Source organism: Equus asinus, chromosome 30 (assembly GCF_041296235.1).
Source record: "Equus asinus isolate D_3611 breed Donkey chromosome 30, EquAss-T2T_v2, whole genome shotgun sequence".
NCBI classification, from domain to species: domain Eukaryota; kingdom Metazoa; phylum Chordata; class Mammalia; order Perissodactyla; family Equidae; genus Equus; species Equus asinus.
In genome coordinates this window covers 18901783-18922245 of record NC_091819.1, presented here as the reverse complement: position 1 = coordinate 18922245, position 20463 = coordinate 18901783, and the positions used below count along the sequence as shown (strand labels likewise).

Genomic DNA, 20463 nt, shown 5'->3' with positions numbered 1-20463 from the left:
TCCTGTATGTGTCTATACTTTTACTCGATATCCTTAAGAAAGATGAATTTTAGAGCGATGTGGGGAATATTTGCTAAGGCAACAAAGCAAGGGATTGAATCCTGTGAGACCCAGGATTAAACCAAATCAGTGTGTTAAGGGAGTCCTGGTTTTGTCCTTTGCATTTTAATTCCCGTTTATATTTTCTTCAGGCTCCATCTACCTCCCTTCCTGCCCTTTGCAGAATCTGTAAACAACATTTCCTCTTCTGCAGAATGTGACTTCTTCCATTTTGTTTTACTTATTACTTGCTGCTTCTGTAACGCTAAGCACCAGAGACCTGGCTCCAGGTCTGACTTCCTTTCTCCCTTGCAGCGATTCTGGGTTGTGAAGCTGGGGATTTAGCCGGTCAGTTAAGTTGTCAGTTTTTAATGTTTTAAGTTCAGTAGGATCTGGGGACTTAGGAAAGCGGGGCTCCAGGGAGACAGAATCTTTCAGAATTAAAAAAAGATATATATTTAAAAACTAGAATGAAGTGGATTCAGAAATGGCTATTCAGCAAAAGTCACATTTGAGAATTATAAAGAGGGCCTGTAAGGGGAGAGAAAGTTGTGCTCACCCGTGCAGCCCTGTGCAGCCCTGTGCAGGGATTAATGAAGCAGGAAATGTGGTGAATATTTTGCCAAAAATAAGGGTGTGGCCCGCTAGAATGGGGACTTGGACTCTGGAGTTGTCCCACACGATTATGATAATTAAAAAATTAATAGTTTGCATGTCCTCCCTGTCTTCAAAAAATTAAAATGCCCTCCAGCCTTGCACATCCTCCAGATGAATATTAGAAATCATGTGGAACTGAGCAATAGGGAAGAAAGACCATTGCAAATGGCTCTTTTTCGGTCTCTAAGGATTTATCTGCATAGCAGCAGCCACAGTCGGGTTAGGGCAAGGAGTTCAGGCATAGATTTTGGCAGGCCTTTGATCTGAACCGGCTGAAATAAAAGAAACCAACGCATCCCTAATCGCCTGCCCAAATACCGCACACAGCAGCACCGCTCCAAGCTCATGTGAATAATACGGTCACCAAATGCCAGTAACAATGACCAGGATTTCCAGTCCAGGGAGTGCTTGCAGATTTGACTCGTGTGCTGCCCCCTAAAATCGCTCTGGCCTAATTACTGTTAAAAACAGATGAAGATAAAAGTTAACATGGCCCCAGTGAGTCATCTTGTCAGGACTCACATTACAGAAACAGCCATTCTGGGAGGAGAATTGAGGACAAACTCTTTGAGAGTGGCCACAAACGATGGCAGAGAACAAGGCTGCTAGAAAAGCCTGGGTCTGGTTCCCAGGAACTTAGAGCAAGATAACTGTTCCCTGGTAAGAGCGGCTTTCATTAGTCTTTTCCGTTAATAAACACATGCAACTGCCATATGGAAATGTGATCTGCAGCTCCAGTTCCTCCTAAAATAGAGCATCCTTAATTGCAGTTATTCAACTTCCTTCAGAAATACTCTTCTTACCCATCCTTCAGAAATACTTTTCTTAATTATTCGGGTTAGTCCGGCAGGGGGAAGAGAAAGGAATGAAATAGGCAACAGGAAAGACTTCTCTGAAATTGGTGCCAGAGTCTTCCCCAGGTAAGTAAGATTGGCCTCCTTACAGATAAAGAAAATTGGGAAGCAGAGATAGCCTAGAAAACAAATGTTCCTTTGTGCCTAGAGCTCTGTGATCAACCATGATATTCAACATGATAACATGATGTGGTAGGGAAAGCACAGGAAGTTTGGGTTTGAACCTTGACTCTGCTACTGTTGGTTGTGTGACTCTGGGAAAGTTGTTCAACCTCTCTGTGCCTGAGTTTTCTCATTGATAACTTGGAAGTGATGATACTGACCATAAAGCAATGTTGTTAGTTACTTTACAAAGGCAGCAAGGTCTTAGTAAACAATTTGGATTTATAGGAAAGGACTTGAGGCTATGCTCTGGGTACAGATGATCTGAAGTCTGATTCTGGGTGTAGGAAGCATCATGGGTCCTCTGCTGACTGGCACAAGTTGTGTCTGCCTGTTTATGTTCTCCTTACAGATGTTCTCTCACAATTTGTGAGAGGCCAGTTGTGGTGATCCTTGTGCTGAAATCATTGCTGTTTTCAAACTAGAAGTTTTACTTCTTTTAAAGATTGATTTGACCTCCCTCACTTTTTCTTCTCACCTTTGGAATCCCAACATATATGCTCTCAGATTTAAAGAGGTTTAGAAGCAAAAATATCTTCCTGGCATGCTAAAATTATCTCGGTTGCTAAAGAAAATAAAGACATAGTGTAAAGAATACGAGGGGCCTGCCCCATGGCCGAGTGTTAAGTTCACATGCCCTGCTTTGGTGGGCAAGGGTTTCGCCAGTTCGGATCCTGGGCACAGACATGGCACCAATAATCAAGCCATGCTGAGGTGGCGTCCGACATAGCACAACCAGAAGGACCTGCAACTAGAATATACAATATGTATATTGTACTGGGGGGCTTTGGGGAGAAGAATAAGAAAGTAAAAGAAAAAAAAAGATTGGCAAGAGATGTTAGCTCCGCTGTCAATCTTAAAGAAAAAAAAAACACAATAGGAAATTTAAAAATAATGTGAAAGTGGAGTTTATCATAGTATATTTGTAGTAAATAACAAACTGGAAGTAACCTAATTGTCCAAGAACAGGAACTTGCTTGAACAATGGATTACTATGCAGCCATTAAAATGTAGTTGTAGAAGAATATGCAATGTTATGAGAAAATGTTAACAATATGTGGCTAAGTGAAAAAATGGATTTTAACTGAAATATCAAAATATTAACAGATTTATACATGTATGATGAATTATGGATACTTTACTTCTTTTTAATTGTTTAAAAAAGATACAACATAAAATTTACCATCTTAACTATTTTTAAGTGTACAGTTCAATGTTGTTAAATATATTCACGTTGTCATGCAACCAATATCTAGAACTTTCTGTCTTGTAAAACTGAAACTCTGTACCCATTAAACAACAACAGCCCTGGCAACCATCATTCTACTTTCTATCTCTATGAATTTGGCTTCTCCAGGTAACTCATATAAGTGGAATCATGTAGTATTTTTCCTTTTGTCACTGGCTTATTTCACCTAGCATAGTGTCCTCAAGCTTCATCCATGTTGTAGCATGTGTTAGAATTTCCCTCCTTTTTCAGGCTGAATAATATTCCGTTGAATGCATAGACCACATTTTGTTACCCATTCATCTGTTGATGGACACTTTTGCTTCTACCTATTGGCCTTCGTGAATAATGCTGCTATGAACACAGATGTGCAAATATTTCTTTGAGATCTTGCCTTCAATTCTTTTGGATATATACCCAGAAGTGAGATTGTTGGATCATATAGTCGTTATATTTTTAATTTTTTGAGGAAGCTCCATACTGTTTTTCACAGTGACTGTGCCGTTTTACATTCCCATCAACAGTGCACAAGAGCTCCCTTTTCTCCACATCCTCACCAAACTTGTTATTTTCTGTTTTTTTTTATAGTGGTTATTTTATTTTTGTGCTTTGATATATTTCCCCATTTATTTATTTATTTATTTTGGTGAGGAAGATTGGCTCTGAGCTAACATCTGTTGCGAATCTTCCTCTATTTTTTGTATGTGGGATGCTGCCACAGCATGGCTTGGTAAGCTGTGCTTAGGTCTGTGCCCGGGATCTGAACTCACCAACCCTGGGCCACCAAAGTGGAGTGCAAGAAGTTAACTGCTATGCCACCGGGCCAGCCCCTTGATTATATTGCTTTTAAGAGGAGCAGCTGGGTTACATGTAGTGTTATATTCCAAGAGCTTTGAGAAGGCTATTTTGAGATGCATAGATTTGTTTTCCTTTTCCCAATATTTCACTATCAGAGAATGAAAACTAACCTTCAGCACTCTGTATACCCAGTGCCATTGGATGAATAATTTCAGGCTAGTTAAGGAAGAAGTCAAGATGGAGAGAACTCTGCTGTGTTGCCTCCTTTCATTCTCTGCTTTATGCTGAAAGAATTTGAACATCCTTCAAATATGAGATTAAAGGATGAAAAACGTGAGTGTTCTTTGCTCTCTTTTAATAGCAGCTCTTTCAGTCTGTATGGCAGTCAAATCAAAACCCACCCCAATATGTATTGAATCCTAGTGAATGTATATGCTGGTAAGAATGAAGAGCCTGGAATGTGCAAAAAAACCACAAACATTTTTAATCAAATCAAAGTAACAGGAGATAGACAGGAAAATTATTTTTTATGATTGAACAGAAACAAGCAAGAACACATTATTGCAAAAGGCAAAATCTCTTTAGAGCTGCCTCGCTTATGCTGGAGTCAGGGAAGTGCAATGATGGTTCCTTTCTCTCATTTTATCCTCACTCTCCCCCTCTGCTGGGTACTGTGATTACCTCCATTTTATTTTTGAGAGAACTGAGGCTTAGAGAAATTAAGTGACTTGTTTAAGGTCACCCAGCTGATAAGGGTGAACCCAGGTCCACAGAATCAAGAACCTGCATTTGTAAGCAGAATGTTTTTCTGTCTCAGATGTGACAGTTCCCTATAAGAAGAGCATACGCAGTTCTAAGCAAGCAGGTGAGATAAGAAGAGGACCTGGAATGTACAGATTTCTGTCCCATCTGTACTCTTCTAGGCTCCAACTCCATATTTGTCCAGGAATTTATGTAGCCAGAGACCCTGTGGTCCTGCCCCCACTGGCCAGCTCTCTGTTCTCTCTGTCCTCAGCGGAAAGAGGATGGGGGCACAAAGAGAGTGGGGATGACTTCAGGTTGTCAGGTGAGCGAGTCAGCGCAGTCCCAGGGCAGAGGAAGCAGAGTCCAAGGGAAAGGCTTGTTAAAGCAGTAATACTTTATGGCTTACTAATGAATTCCATTTTATAGCCCAACTCCCTTAAGTTGTCTCTTCCTGTGATTAATTCTCGTTCGCCTCGTCCCCTTTAAGCAGACGGTTGTTGATAGGGAGTGTTCAGTGTTGAATGAGTAAAATGTACTAATGCATGTTCTCTTCAGCCAGAGATAACCTTGCTTTAAACATGATGAATGCAACTTTTACAAGGAAGATATCATCGGGAGAGGGGGCTTGCAGCTTATGCCTCAGACACTCGAGTATAAGCTCATTGCCCAGCAGCATGTCAATCTCAATCTCTCTCTCTCTCTCTCTGGACTATTTTAAATAACTTGACCTGTCTGTCAGTGTCCCTAAAATGAAGCCATTCACTGATGTAAATAATCCAACTGACTGCTTCGTTCTGGATTTAATCAACTTTTTTTCTTCCCCCCAAAATACTCCACACCTTTTTCAGTTAATATTGAGACAAAGAAGCAGAGTTTCTGGGAAAGTCATAGAGCTTAAAAGCCATTGAATGACGCAGAATTACAAGTGACTCCTTTTGGGGACCAGAGAACTTTAGTTCTCCTTATGTGTGTGCATAGACTCGCACAGACTTGGAGAGAGGACAGGATTTTCTGGTTAGGATTATACACTTATTGTTTTCACCCAAGCTGCCTTGATTCCAAACTTCTTAATTTTGGCCCATGCCACCAAAACATACAGAGTAAAACCACCAGTCACTGGTGATTGTTATTTATAGGGATGTATCCAGTATTGAGAAAGCTCTAGATAGAGAATGAAGGCAGGCAAGAAGGGGAAGTGAGCTGGCAACTTCGCTGGAACTCAGAGGAGATGACCACACGACACACGTGCCCACTTGAAAACAGAAAGAAAGAGAAAAGCAAAGCAAAGCTATCTTTGTGTGAACAAATTATTTACTCGTCTAGTTTCTTCCAGCTCTTACAAAGGATCTCTTCCATGCTGGCAAGAGAAGACTTTAGTTTAAAGAGGAAAAAAAAATCTCTCTCCCAGAACTGATAACCAAATAAAATACGGTTATATTTTCTGTCTAATAAGCACAAGAAGTTCCATAACTCCCTTGATTAAGCATATTATCCTTCTTCAGAAAGTCAGCTTGATTTATACAAAAAGTGATTTGGACATACTTTCTCCGGCCATGGAGATTTCATAATTCCTAGTGTATGTCTGGAAAATCTCCTCTCGTCGTGAGTCCAAACCAAATTAATGTCTTCCAGAGTGACCTGAGGAATTAATGAGGTTTTTGCTGTCAGTTCTACCCATCCAGGGTCAAGTAAATCATTTGCTGGCTCTCAGGCCGCTGTTTTTTTGCTGCCTCTCTGACTCCATGTTCAATGATAACAACATTGCAGATGCCTTTGAAATACGGCATCACCGACACTCTCCGTCCATCTGCTGGGACATATTTTAGGCTCTGCTTCTCTTTCTGCTGTAAACTCGGCCTTTAATGGAGTCAGTAATTGCTGATAAATGGGGTATCAATGAAGTCAGTGTACTGGAGGTTTCCCCATTCTTTTCTGCTGATCTGTGCTATTTAAATCTCCTCTGACATGACTTAAAATTATTGTGTGCCCAGCTCTTTAATTCCCTGACTGGTGTTCTTGGCTGAAGTCTTGAGTTATTTTTTCCCTTCTTTTCAGACAAACTAAAGCTGGATGGTAAGAGGCATTCCTGGGAAGTTTTGTTCTTTCTACCCGAAGAAGCTCCACAACCTGCAGTAAGATGGTGTCCACAGAACTGGGTGGAGTCATTAAAATTTTTCTACCCCTCTCCCACTGCCACCCACATGCTAGTGCTAGCTCCTTTGTGGACCTAAGGTATGAAATAATCGGAAGCTTTCAAAAGTCTTGAAAGTGACCTATTTGGTATATTTGTACTGGAATTCTGGAGTTTTAGTGTTTGTCACTAAACTTCACCACCGTTTTTTCCTTTGTTTCTTTAACTGTTTATAAATGAGGATCAAAAGTAAAAGCAATGGTTGGGAACCAGCTCAGTGGCATAGTGGTTAAGTTCATGCACTCCACTTTGGCAGCTCGGGGTTCGCCAGTTCAGATCCTGGGTGCGGACCTACACACTGCTCATCAAGCCATGCTGTGGCGGCGTCCCACATAGCAGAACTAGAAGGACATACAACTAGGATATACAACTACGTACTGGGGCTTTGGGGAGAAAAAAAAAAGAGGAAGATTGGCAACAGATGTTAGCTCAGGGCCAATCTTCCTCACCAAAAAGCATACCTTTAAAAAAAATTTTAAAAATTAAAAAAAAGGCAGTGATTATCTTCTTCTCCTCTATTCCCTTCATTTTCTTTAATTTTTCTTTTTTCGTGAGCATTTGGTTGAGTTGCAGCTGCTGATGAGACAACAACCTGATAGGGCTGGTAAATTCTTATAGGGACCCAGAAAAACCAGCCTGTTGCTCCCTTTCAAAGTAGAAAAACCTACTAAAATTACCCACCAACCACTGGGCATCTGCTACCAATCAGCCATATGGGTATAAGCCTTTTCCAAGGATACATGAAAGGTTAAAGCTACAAGTGTACCCCGAGTCTCCTTGACGTTTCAAACCTCAGTTTCCTCATCTGTAAAATGGGCATGCCCAAATCTGCTATCCTGATCATACAGGGTTTGGAAATGTGGTGCGGCTGCTGCTGGCTAACATTTTTGAGCACTTATGTACTAACTATGGAGCTAAGCCCCTTCCCTGTATTATTTCATTCAATTCTCCCAATAATACTATGAGGAAAGTAGTATTTAATATTGTCATTTTACTGACACGGAAATAGAGACATCAATAAAATAATGAGTTAGTTTTTTAAAAAATGTTTTATAGCTCTGTTTTCGAAATGCTTTTCTATATGTTATTTCATCTTTTCTCCTTGAAAACTTCAAATATTTATTATTATGTTTCTTTTATTGGACTTTAGAGAGAGGACAAGAAGCTTTCTCAAGGTCACACAAGCCAGGAAGGACAGTGTTGTGGCCAGAAAGAGCCATAGCAATTGTAAACACGCCTCAAGAAAAAGAAAAGCCACTTTAATAATATAATTAGATGCCTATTGTCTTTGCCAAGATATGATCCATTAGCACATGAGTGGACGACAACCTCATCACCCTCAGATTTTAGTTTAGACCATAAACCACACAAACAACAAGTCATATGATTGTAGACAAGCACAGGATGACCAAGGAAAGAGGAGGTGGGGCTGGGGACAAGATGTGGAGGAAATTAATGAGGAACTTTAGGGAATTCAGTGAAAATTGGGTCAGAGGTTCATTGGAAACGTTGATGAATAATTTTGATAAAACTTTAAAAATGCCAGGCAAGCTAAACTTCTCTGGTGCTTCTCATCCATTTTTGATTTTGTTCAGCTGGGAAATACCTCAGAAGTTTTTTGTCAGCTGTTTGTTTCCCACTTGTTGGAAACTTGCATGTGGTGTATGTAGCTATTTCCATTTCAAGTAAAGCAAAGAGTAGAAGAACGATTAGAATTAACTTTAGGGGAGCAGAATTGGGAGAGGTTCCCTTTGAATTGTAAAGATTGGCTTTTTTTGTTTTCCTAGGTCATCAGCATTTAACACACCAACATAGACTTAAGTCCTACTTGCTTTCCCACTGCAAGGGCCAACTGGAAAATATGTGTGGCCTGTGGGTGTGGCAGGGACAAGCCAGGTTTTATTTCCCTAGAAGAGTGAAATTATTTGGCTAGGAACAAGTGGAGATTAGAGTGCACAATTTGAATGGGAAGCTCAGAAGTCATAACCCCAGGACCCCTGCATGTAGTGGAGACTGGAATGGGTACTCCAGAAGACTTCTCTGTAGGGAGGCCCTGAGTTTGAAACTCTCTCAGCTGTTGTCTCCTAGTACAAAACCTTATCAAGCCAATCGATACTTAGGCCCCATTTTTTCACCTGGAAAATGTGGTGAGGAGAGGATAATTTCTAGCTCACAGGACTATGGTGAATAGCAAATGGGATAGAGTATGTGACAGGTTTGCAAACTTCAAGGCATTATCAACTGCCAGTAGTCATCATTATTAGGGATCCCCTCCCCAACATTTTTGTATGTGAAATCAAGTGAAAATTAGAATCAAGGGCCCCCCTTGAAACAACAAGAAGGCCAGCAAGAGTGTGAAAGACTTGGAGTTGATGGTGGTGGTAGTGACGGTAGGGGGCAGGTGGGTCCTGGCTTGACTGTACGTGTGCTTGGAGTGTGGCAAAGCCCACTCATTGGAAGCTCCATCTTCTCTCCCACTGGCTGCTTCCCTGCACCAATACACAAACACTAGCACATGGGCCCTGAAAATGTGGGGTAATGAGTAATTTGTTCAGAATTCAGAGTCAAAATGTTTTACCTTCAGGATCTAAGTGCTGGCCAAGCAAAAGGTAAAATATGGTTCAACTTTACCTAATTTCCCAATAAGCGCTGTGGTATAGCATAAAACAGAAATGAAATGAAATGAAACACTTGGAAATTTCTAACGCACCAACCCTAGGCTGCAACAGCTCATCTGTCTTCCTCACTCAGTCTGCCTCTGGAGAGTTCCCTTGGGGAGGCTGCTGTTCTCTTGTGGAGTCTTCTGTTTGTGAAGGGTCTGCATTTTCAAGCCACCCAGGTGCGAACGCTCTGGGCAGGCAGGTAAACATTGTCCCACCTTTGACGATAACCTAACCAGCCCAGACTCACCATTTCCTAATAAAGCCACAGGCAACTCCAAGGAATGGGGTCTCCTAGCCCGACGTCTTGCATCAATTCACGTTTAGTTTGTGAGGCTGGTGTCCAACAGGACATTGTCGAACAGGATGAAGAGGAAGAAGCTATGTGTTATGTGAGTAAACTTCTAAGAGGTGACATCTACACCCTCCATGCCCACAGTCTCATCTTTGGGGGCTGTGATGTGTTTGAAAGGCCCTCTATTGCTGTGTCACTGTCATTCCTACTAGATGGAGGCAATGACTCTTGAGTGGTGATATTATGATATGGATGTGCTGTTGTGGTTTAAAGAGCAAAATCCACATGATTTGAGCACATGAGAGTCACCTGCTCTAGCACAGGGCCTGGCTTGGCTCTAGTGGTGCCCAATTAATGCATATTGAATGAGTGAATAAATAAATGAACACATGTGTGAAGTCATCAATGGTCAGTAACCAGGGAAGAAATATGTTTCAGGATGGGAAACAAAACCTCTGGAAGGGCCCTCGTAGGGGGAAGAGAACCTCATCACCTTGGTTCTTGCTGTGAAGGGTGTTAATGTTTTAATTGGAGGGTGCTCCTTGGGGAAGAATGCAGGTCATGTGGGCTCCCCACAGGGGTTATGGACAGGGACCAGCAAGCAAAGGCAGACTGCAGGGGCCTTGGATGCTGAGCTAAGCAGTGTGGGCTCCATCCTGAAGGCAAAGAGGAGACAGTAAATGTTTTTTTCAGCCAAAATGTGATGTGACTGTAGATCTCTATATCTCTATATCTATCTATCTGTCTATCTATCCATCTGATAGAGAGAGATAGAGAGAGACGGAGGGAAAGTGACAGAAAGACAGAGAGAGAGAGAAGGAGTGAGGGGAGGGTAGAGGGAGGAAGAGAGAGATTGAGAGAGAGAGAATGGGAGCAGCCAATTCTGCAGACCCCATCAGGATCTGGCGAGGATGGTAATCTAGGGGTTGTGCAGGGAAATCTGGCAGGGGCTGTGGGCGGTAGATCATCCCTCAGAGACGGGCAGAGAGAGACCAGCTCCCCAGAGAAAGTGCAGGTGGCTCTAAAGCCTTGGCCCTCAGTGTGTTCTTGGGTTCACTACATCTGCAAGAGGAGGAAGAGAGAGGAGACTCACACTGGGTTGACGTTTCCAAGTGGCTTCCAGCAGAGGCCCTCCTCGGATGGGGGTGCCAGCTCTGGGGGCAGTGCAGGGCAGGTGCGGCTGTATCCGTGATGGGGTGCACAGGGGTGAGATCAGCCAATGCAGGCCCTGGTGCAGAGGCTGGAGTGGGATTTGCCCTGTGTAGGGATGCCCAATACATAACAGCAATGCACCAGAATTTTCTTTGCACCCTATCTAATCCCCAGTAACCTGTGAGGTAGCAAAATATAAGAGGTTTACAAACTATATAGGGAATGTTTGGCAAGAACAGTGATCTGTTGTGACATGGCTTGTGTGTGTGTATCTTTTCCTCATTGCTATAATCGGGTTTTGCAGCTATCTAGCCAGTTTGAGATTAGAAAGATAAGATTTAAATATTACTGTGCAGCTCATGAAGCAATTGGTTACTGGTAAGCCTGAATTAAGTGTAAGTTTAGGCTGTAAAAAGCACAATGACTCACTGAGAGGTATTTGAAATACCCCACCGCCCACTTCCGTTCTTGCTCAGAACCCCTTCCTCCCCCTTCTTCCCTCTGTCCTCAAGAATGACATAATCTTCCTTGCTGGTTGGGATACTCATGTGACTGGGTGAATAAAAGGCTCTGTCTCTTAATAATGCCTAATAATACCAGGTCCCTTCCAGGAACGTTTCAAAATAGGAGAATTGGATGAGAAAAGCAATTGCCACATATTTATGGCCTTGAATGTGCTTGTCACCATGCCATATCCTCTTACGCATTTCCCCTTTTTTCCCCAATTGGCATTGCAATTTTACTCCACTTATTGAGAGAGTCATTTGCGGGAACCAATTGCTTCGTTAAGATATATGCAGGCCTGGCTTGGTTAACTCCAGCAGGATGAGGCTGACCAGGAGAAGCCAGGGTATGGGCTGCCCTTGATGCACTGGCCAGGGAAAGAGAGGATTGGAGGAAATAGAGCCCAACAGGCAGTACAGGTGGTAAACTGGCAGGTACCAGGCATGGGAAGGCTCAACACGAGGTAACAGAGAGTCTAGCTAGTGGGGAAAGCCTGTAGGGATCAAGCTGGGACAACAATAATAGCCCTTATTGAGGCCCCCCATGTGCTAGGCTTTGTTAGATGATTTCCTTATATCATCTTTGACTCTGACACAAAACTGATACTCTAGCTAATTTAACATCATGTGATGCTCGTATCAACTTTTCAAGGTAGTAATTATTGTTAACATGATTTTATAGATAAAGGACCTAAAGTTCTTTTTAAGTTGAGGTCGCATTGGTTTACAACATTATGTAAATTTCATGTGTAGGGAATTATATTTCAGCTTCTGTCTGGACTACATTGTGTTCACCACCAAAAGTCTAGTTTCCATCCATCACTGTACACATGTTCTCCTTTCCCCCTTTCACCTACCGCCTATTCCCTTTTCCCTCTGGTAACCACCAAGCTGTCTCTGTATCTGTGTGTTTGTTTGCTATTTATTTATTTTTATCTTCCACATATGAGTGAAATCATGCAGTATTTGTCTTTCTCCACCTGACATTTCACTTAGCGTGATACCTTCAAAGGGATCTAAAGCTTTGAGAGGTTAAGTAAGTTCTAGAAGATACTGCTAGTAAGTGGCAGGGCTGTAACTTGAATCCAGGGCTGACTCCAAAGGCTGTCCTTCTCCTCACCACATGTCATCGTCTACACAAGGAGCAGGCTTACAGATCAGTCCAAATCAATGAGTCTCCTCTAGTTTTATCAGATGGCTATTGCTGCATAATAAACCACCCATACTTAACACTCGCCTTTCCTGAAGTGCACGGTCAGGTGGAGTCCTTTTGTATCACCTAGTGCACGCACTTGCACACACACACACCCAGGACACCCGGATAGACTGTGGCCAGAGAGAAAAATTTCACTCTCCAAGTAGCAGGCCAGCTTTCCTGACTTTGTAACTGTTCCTATGGAGGCCTGGAGGGTGACGGTCAGGCTTTGGGACTATCAGAAGGTCAGGCAACTCCTTAGTGATGTGGAGCAGGAAAGATTTGGTTCTCCAAATATCTTGTACACAGAAGTCGACAAATAAATGATGGGCTGGGGGAAGGGAGAAGGACAAGTGTGTAGCTCAGACACTTGAATATAATAATTTAGGGAAATAGGGGAAAAATAAAAATAAACAAGGAAAAGAGAGGAAGAGTGGGCCAGGATGATAGGACCATGAGAGTAATGAGCAGGAATAAGGACATGCTGTGAAGTTATGAAGATAATGGGCTAATATAAGTTAGCCTGCAACTCGCAGGTGGGAGCAGCAACTCCTTGGACTTATTTTCCAGAAGAGGGTCCTAGGGTCATGTGAGTTTCCTCTGTCTTTTCTTGAGAAAGTGTTATGAGTTAAATTCTCTTGCCTGAAAGGTATACAGCAGTGTAGGGGTGTGTGTTTAAGCGAAAGGAGGAATTGGATTTTCTGCTGTTGATGGGAAGTTCATATTAGCTGTTTCTATTTGTGTGTTCATTACCTAAACGGTGTTTCAATTATTATTTCTGTTGTCCTAAAAATTTATCTTTCTCTTAGGCCTCGCCTTGCCTGAGGACCACTTCCTTCATCTTGAAACTTCTCCTTTGGTCTCTGTGACTCACTCTCCTGGTTCTCTTTGAAGTTCTCTGACTCTTTTTCTCAGTCTCTCTAATCATCGGCCCATTCCTTAGGAGTTACACGTCACCGGTTTCATCAGGTGTCTGTTGCTGCATATCAAGCTACCTTCAAATTTAGTGGCTTTAAAACAACGACCGTTTATTTACCTCACAAGTCTGTGGGTCAGCTGAGCAGTTATGCTGATCTGAGTCAGGCTCAGTTGATCTTGGCTGGGATCCTCATTTATCTGTAGTCAGCTGCCAGGTCATCTGGGAGCTAGCTGGGATTTTGGGGCTCAGCTGGCATGACTTGTCTTTGCTCCATGTGGTCTCTATCCTCCAGCAGGATGGCCTGAGTTTGTTCACATGGTGGGAGCATTCCAAGAGAAAGAGCAGAAGTGACCAAGGCTTCCTGGAGCCTAGGCTTGGACCTGGCACAATGTCACTTCCGCTGCATTTTATTGAACAAAGCAAGTCACAAGAACAGTCCAGGTTCAAAGGGTGGGGAAGTAGACTCTCTTGGTGGGAGGAGAAGCAAAGTCACACTGCAAAGGGCTGGAGGTATAGAAAGGAATGGAGAATTGTGGCCATTTTCCCAAACATTCTGCCACACTAGGATTCTGCCTTTGGTTGTTGAAACGTTCTTCCTAGATAAATTCAATCTGTGTCACAGTGTTCCACTTATCCCATGCCCCAGAGTGTCACATGTTGTCTTCTATGAAGCAATTTTCTTCTGTCAAATTGAAGACTGTGCTTTTGTCTTCACCTTAAATAGACTGAAAATCTCCCAGGAGTGCATGGCACAATTCAGTGAAAGGATTCTGGATTAGTGGTACTGGCAGAGACTATTCCTTGTCCACCCAAACCAATTCTTTCCTTCATTATTAGTAGAACTGCTGAGCTGTAGCTGGGCAGATGGCTGCCCAACTGGAGACTACATTTCCCAGCCTCCTTTGCAGCCTTGGTCAGGCCATGTGTCTTATTTCTGGCCAATGGGATGTGAACAGAAGATAACTGTGCCCAGGAGGGAACCTGAGCTGCCGCGCCTTTTCCTCCTTTCTTAGTGGTTGGAAGATGGTGGGAGCTGGAGTAGCTCACTTGAACCCAGAGACAGAAAGCACATAGAGAAGAGCAGAGTCACACTGTAAACACTGGACTCCTTACTTTTGGACTTCAAAATGAGAGAAAAATCAACTGCAATCTTATTTAACCTTTATATTTGTGAGTGCTTTTCTTTTTTATGGCAGCTTAACCTGTGCCCTTATAACACGGTGATGGGAGAGGGGGGTGGAATGATGGAGAGTGTCAATGGCAATGCCCGGCTAGGGTACCAGTAGTTTGTTGGCGTTCAAGGTGAAAAGTAACACCAATCTTTCCATTTTTTTTCTCTTCCAAACTTATTTAGCATTGCTTTGTTTTTTTGTTTTCCTCTTCCTCCAAGCCATTTCTTTCTGTTCTCTTTTTTGTTCCACAACATTTCCATAATGGTGTGTTGGGAAATCACTCATAACCCCTTGGCCTTGGGAGAGAAGATTAACAACCACAATGGAGGCTAATGCTATCATTTTGGATGTAAGAAAAAACTTTTTATTTTGAAAAAATAAAATAAGACTGAAAAGATAATATTGAGAGTGTCTGTATGCCCTTCACACAGCTTCCCCTAATGCTAACATTTTACATAACCTTGGTACTTTTATCAAAAGTAAGAAATTAACATTGGTACGGTACTGTTAGCTAGACTACAGACTTCATTCAATTTCTCCAGTTTCTCTAATAACCATTTCTATTCCAGGCTCCAGTCCAGGTTCCCACATTGCATTTTGTTGTCATATCTCCTTTGTCTCTTCCAATCTGTGATAGCTTCTTGGTTTTCCCTTATCTTTACAACCTTGACACTTTGACAACTTTTGTCAAGTATTTTGTAGATTGTCTCTAAATTTGCATTTATCTGATTTTATCTCATGATTAGACTGGGATTATGGAGGTTTGGGAAGAACATGGCAGAGTTGAAATGCCCTCCTCATTTCACCATCCCAGGGGATACATAATATCAACATGATTTTTTCTTTTCTTTTCTTTTCTTTTTTTTTTTTACTGGTGACGTTAGCCTTGATTACTTGGTTAAGGTGGTATCTGGCAGATTTTTCCACTGTAAATATACTGGATCTCATTATATACATTAAATTTATTTAGTTGTTCAACCCTAATGTGCATTTAAAGTAGTTCCAAAATTGTTGACCTGTACCCCTGTGAGAAACAACTAAAGGAGAGTGTTAATATATGGTTCATTTTGCTTTTGGACTTACAGTATGCAGTCAAAAGAGTTTTTTTCTCAGCTAAGTTCTCTTTCTTCCCTAGCTCTTTCAATAAAGCTTTGTCATGCATTTGTAATATAGTTAAATTTGTTTTTCATGATATGTGTTACCCTTGGGATCTTCTGAACATCCTGGTTGATTTTTTTATAAAATTTTCACATAGTGAAGGTCACTCTTTGTGTTGTACAGTTTTATGGGGTTTGACAAATTCACAGAGCCATTTATCCACCCCCAAAGTACCATAAAGAACATTTCCAATATCCCAAAATTCCCTTGTTTGCTCCTTTGTAGTCAATACCCCTTCATCACCCCCCAGTAATTGCTGATCTCTTTTCCATCCTTATAGTTTTACCATTTCCAGAATGTCATGAGTGGAATCATACAATGTGTAGTATTTTGGAATTGGCTTCCTTCAATTAAAAATGTATTTAAGATTCATTTATGGCATTATGTGAATTAACAGTTTTTTCCTTTTAATTGCTGAGTAGTATCCAATTGTATGGTTGTACCACAGTTTATTTTATCCATTCACCTGTTTAAGGACCTCTTTATAGTTTCCAGCTTTTGGAAATTATGAATAAAGCTGCAATAAACATTCACATTCATATTTTTATGTAAACATTAGTTTTCAATTCACTTGAGGAAGTACCTGGGACTGGAATCACTGGGTTCCATTCTAAGTGTATTTTTTTTTAAAGATTTTATTTTTCCTTTTTCTCCCCCAAACTCCCCAGTACATAGTTGTATATTTTTAGTTGTGGGTCCTTCTAGTTGTGGCATGTGGGATGCTGCCTCAGCATGGCCTGATGAGCGGTGCCATGTCCGCACCCAGGATTCAAACTGGTGAAACGCTGGGCTGCCGAAGCGGAGCGCGCGAACTTAACCACTTGGCCACAGGGCTGGCCCCGTGTAAGTGTATGTTTAACTATATGAGAAACTGTCAAACTTTTTCAAAGTTGTCCTACCATTTTGCATCCCCGTTAGCAATGAATGAGAGCTCCTTTTGTTTCTCATCCTCTTCAGCATTTGGAATTGTGAGTTTAATTTTATTTTTTTGTGTGTGTCCCATCCTTGTAGGCTTGTGGTAGTCCCATCTCATTGTGGCTTTAATTTTCATTTCCCTCATGATAATTGGGTTGTTTGTTTTCTTGTTAAGTTTTAAGAGTTCCTTTTAAAAAACATATTCAGATGGTATCATATTCAGATATTCATCACATATTCAGATGATGGGGTAGGCAGACTTTGAATTCACTTTGTTCCATGGACACAACAAATTTACAATTACTCTTGGAACAATTATCCCTGAGAGAGAACTGAAAACTGGATAAAAAGAACCCCCACAACAAGGGACAGTGCTGACTGAGGTGGAAGAGGTAGAAATTCCTTCCTGGAGAGAAAAAAGCCAGCTTCAAGCCCTGGTGCTTCATGGCCAGTCAGGAGCAATGTTAAGGAATGAAGCCTTCCCTGGAGGAGTGGGAGATCTGAGCAGGGGAGCATTACCACAATAAGCAGCTTTTGGACTTAGCACAAGTCAGATGAGTGTCATAATACCTAGCTTTGCTGGATATTAACAGCAACAGGGAATACCCCTAGAAAAGCTATTGGATATAAGGGGGGAAAAAGCCTTCTCTTAAAGGGCCCATGCACAAACTCACCCATTTGGGAAAGCAACCTAAAGTCACCAGAAAGAAGGGTGTACAGTCCTTTGATGAAAAGACACTCACTTGATAGGCTCTGGGTGCATCTTGGTGAGAGGTGAGACTTCCCCAGGGACTGAGACATTGGCAGCATCCATTACTGTGTGCTAATGCAGGTGTGCTAACACAGACACTGGAAGATGCCATTGGAGTTCATCCCCTGACCTGTTTGCACAGGGGTCTGCTCCACCCACTAGAGCGCTGATTTAATCCAGCTCAGCCAGGGCAGGCAACCTGCCCTAGGGACTGGCCCCACCCAACAGTAATCCCTTAGGCAACTTGTGGTGCTGTATATGTGCAGTACCTGGAGCCTCTGCAACCAGGCATGTTGGTCCACCTCTGCATGGCAGGGCATGCACAAGGGGAGGGCCTGTGTTGGTGGAGTGTGTAGGGCATCTACAGTGGGGCAACTGGGTCCACTTCAGTGGGTTGGGGTGTGCATATGGGTCAGGACTATGTTGCTGGGGTGTGTGGTTCTGCAGGCAATGGGGCTTGTCAGCTGCAGCAGACTTGTGCTTACCAAACAGCCTCCTAGGTTATTGCCTTCACCTTTCAAAGCCTGAAACAATTGGGTGCTCACATACCTGGGGCTGGCCCCACTCAGCTGCAATCCTAAGAGAGCTCACAACAGCCTTGCAGGCTGGAGGCCTACAGCGATTGTAAGCCCCTGAGCCTAGCAACCAGCCACACCGGGGGCCTACTCACTTAACAGAAAAACTGTAACAGGAATGTGCTATTAGACATTGTAGCCAACTGTGCTGGGGCTCCTCATGACAGATAAAGTGACTGAAGGGACCATAGCAGCCACATGCAACTAAGCATTGCAACCAGATAGCCAAGGGGACAGCCTAGCTTCCCCAGGCACCTGTAGCAGGAGCAACGCTGCACAACAGAAGGACACATGTAGCCCACACACGGGGCACTCCTGGAACATTTAAAGTTGGCGATGAGAGGGAAGCACACTCCTGGGCCTCATAAGGTATCTCTAACCTAAGGCCATCTCTTTAAGATTGGGACACATAGCTGACCCACCTAATACATAGATATAAGCACAGAGAAAGAAGCAAAGTGAAGAGACAAAAGATCACATTCTAAGTAAGGGAATAAGACAAAATCCCAGAAAAAGAACTAAAAGAAACAGAGATAAACAATCTACCTGACAAAGAGTATAAACTAATAGTCATAAGGACACTCACTGATCTTGGGAGAAGAATGAATGAACTTGTGAGAAATTCAATGAAGAATTGGAAAATATAAAAAAGAACCAATCAGAAATCAAGAATACAATACTGGAATTGAAAAATTCACTAGAGGGACTTAACAGCAGAGTAGATGATAAGAAGAGTGTATCAGCAAGGTGGGCAAGAGACTAGAGGAAATCACCCAAGCTGAACAGATGAAAGAAAAAAAAATTAAAAAGAACAAAGATGGTCTAAGGAACCTCTGGGACAACATCAAGCACACTAACATCCATATTACAGCTGTCCCAGAAGGAGAAGAGAGAGACAAAGGGGCAGAGAATCTATTTGAAGAAATAACAGCTGAAAACTTTCCTAACCTAAGGAAGGAAGCAGATGCCATGGTACAGGAAGCACAGAGAGCACCAAACAAGATAAACCCAAAGAAGCCCACACCAAGGCACATTATAATTAAAATGTCAAGAATTGAAGATAAAGAGAGACTCCTAAAAGCTGCAAGAGAAAGGCAACAAGTTACAAACAAAGGAAATCCCATAAGGCTATCAGCTGACTTCTCAGCAGAAACCTTACAGGCTGGAAGGGGGTGGCATGATATATTTAGAGTGCTGAAAGGAAAAAGCCTACAGCCAAGAATACTCTACCTAGAAAGGTTATCATTCAGAATGGAAGGAGAGATAAAGAGTTTCCAAGACAAGCAACATCTAAAGGAGTTTATCACCAAGAAATCAGCTTCACAAGAGATGCTAAAGGGACTTGTTTAAGTAGAAAACAGAAGACCACAAATAAGAATAAAGAAATTATAAAAAAAAGCAATAAAATTATTGGTAAAGGAAAATATGCAGTAAAGGTAGCAGATCGCCCACCTAGGAAGCTAACATAAAGGTCAAAAGACAAAAATACTAAAATTATCTATTTCCATGATAAGAGGGTAATGGATACAGATGCACAAAAAAAGAGGTTAGCTATGACTTCAAAAATATAAAATGTAGGAGGAGAGTAGTAAAAAAGTAAAACTTTTAGCAAGAGATCAAATAAAAGAGATCATCAACTGAATATAGATTGCTTTATATGTAGGTTATTATATATGAACCTCATGGTAATCACAGACCAGAAATGTATAATAAATACATAAAAAATTAAGAGAAAAGAACCCAAATGTAATACTAAAGAAGGCCATCCAACCCCAAAGGAAGAGAGCAAAAGAAGAAGAAAGGAACAGAGAAGAGCTACTAAAACATCAGAAAAAAAGTAAAAAAATGACAATAAGTACATTTATCAATAGCTACCTTAAATGTCAATGGACTAAATGCTCCAATCAAAAGACATAGGGTGGCTGATTGGATAAAAAAACAAGACCCATATATATGAGGCATAGAACAGACACACTTCAGACCTAAAGATACTCACAACTGAAAGTGAAAGGATAGAAAAAGCTACTCCAAGCAAATGGCAATGAAGAGAAAGCTGGGGTAGCAATACTTATATCAGACACAATAGATTTTAAAACAAGAACTGTAACAAGAGACAAAGAAGGGCAATACATAATGATAAAGGCAAAAATCCAACAAGAGGAAATAACACTTGTAGCTATCTATGAACCCAACATAGGAACACCTAAATATATAAAGCAATTATTAACAGACCTAAAAGGAGAAATAGCAGCACAATAATAGGGGACTTTAACACTCCACTTACACCAATGGCTAGATCATCCAAACAGAAGATCAGTAAGGAAATGTTGGCCTTAAATGATACACTAGACCAGATAGACTTAGTAAATATATACAGAGCATTACATCCCAAAACTGCAGAACACACATTTTTTCAAATGCACATGGAACATTCTCCAGGATAGATCACATATTAGGCCACAGAACAAGTCTCAATAAATTTAAAAAGATTGAAA

The 20463-nt window shown here is 41.7% G+C and overlaps 1 long non-coding RNA gene across 3 annotated transcripts in view; it reads left to right on the top strand.

The window, feature by feature from the left end:
* Nucleotides 1-1374: 1374 nt before the first annotated feature.
* The window catches only part of LOC106830450 (uncharacterized), a 118020-nt gene continuing 98931 nt past the window's right edge, over nucleotides 1375-20463 (top strand). The window contains exons 1-3 of one of the 3 annotated variants that reach the window (XR_011499401.1): nucleotides 1375-1616; nucleotides 3931-4071; nucleotides 6538-6714. This is a non-coding gene — a long non-coding RNA (uncharacterized lncRNA). The remainder of the gene's footprint in view (nucleotides 1617-3930; nucleotides 4072-6537; nucleotides 6715-20463) is intronic. The other 2 variants (XR_011499402.1, XR_011499403.1) reach the window with 2 other exon arrangements.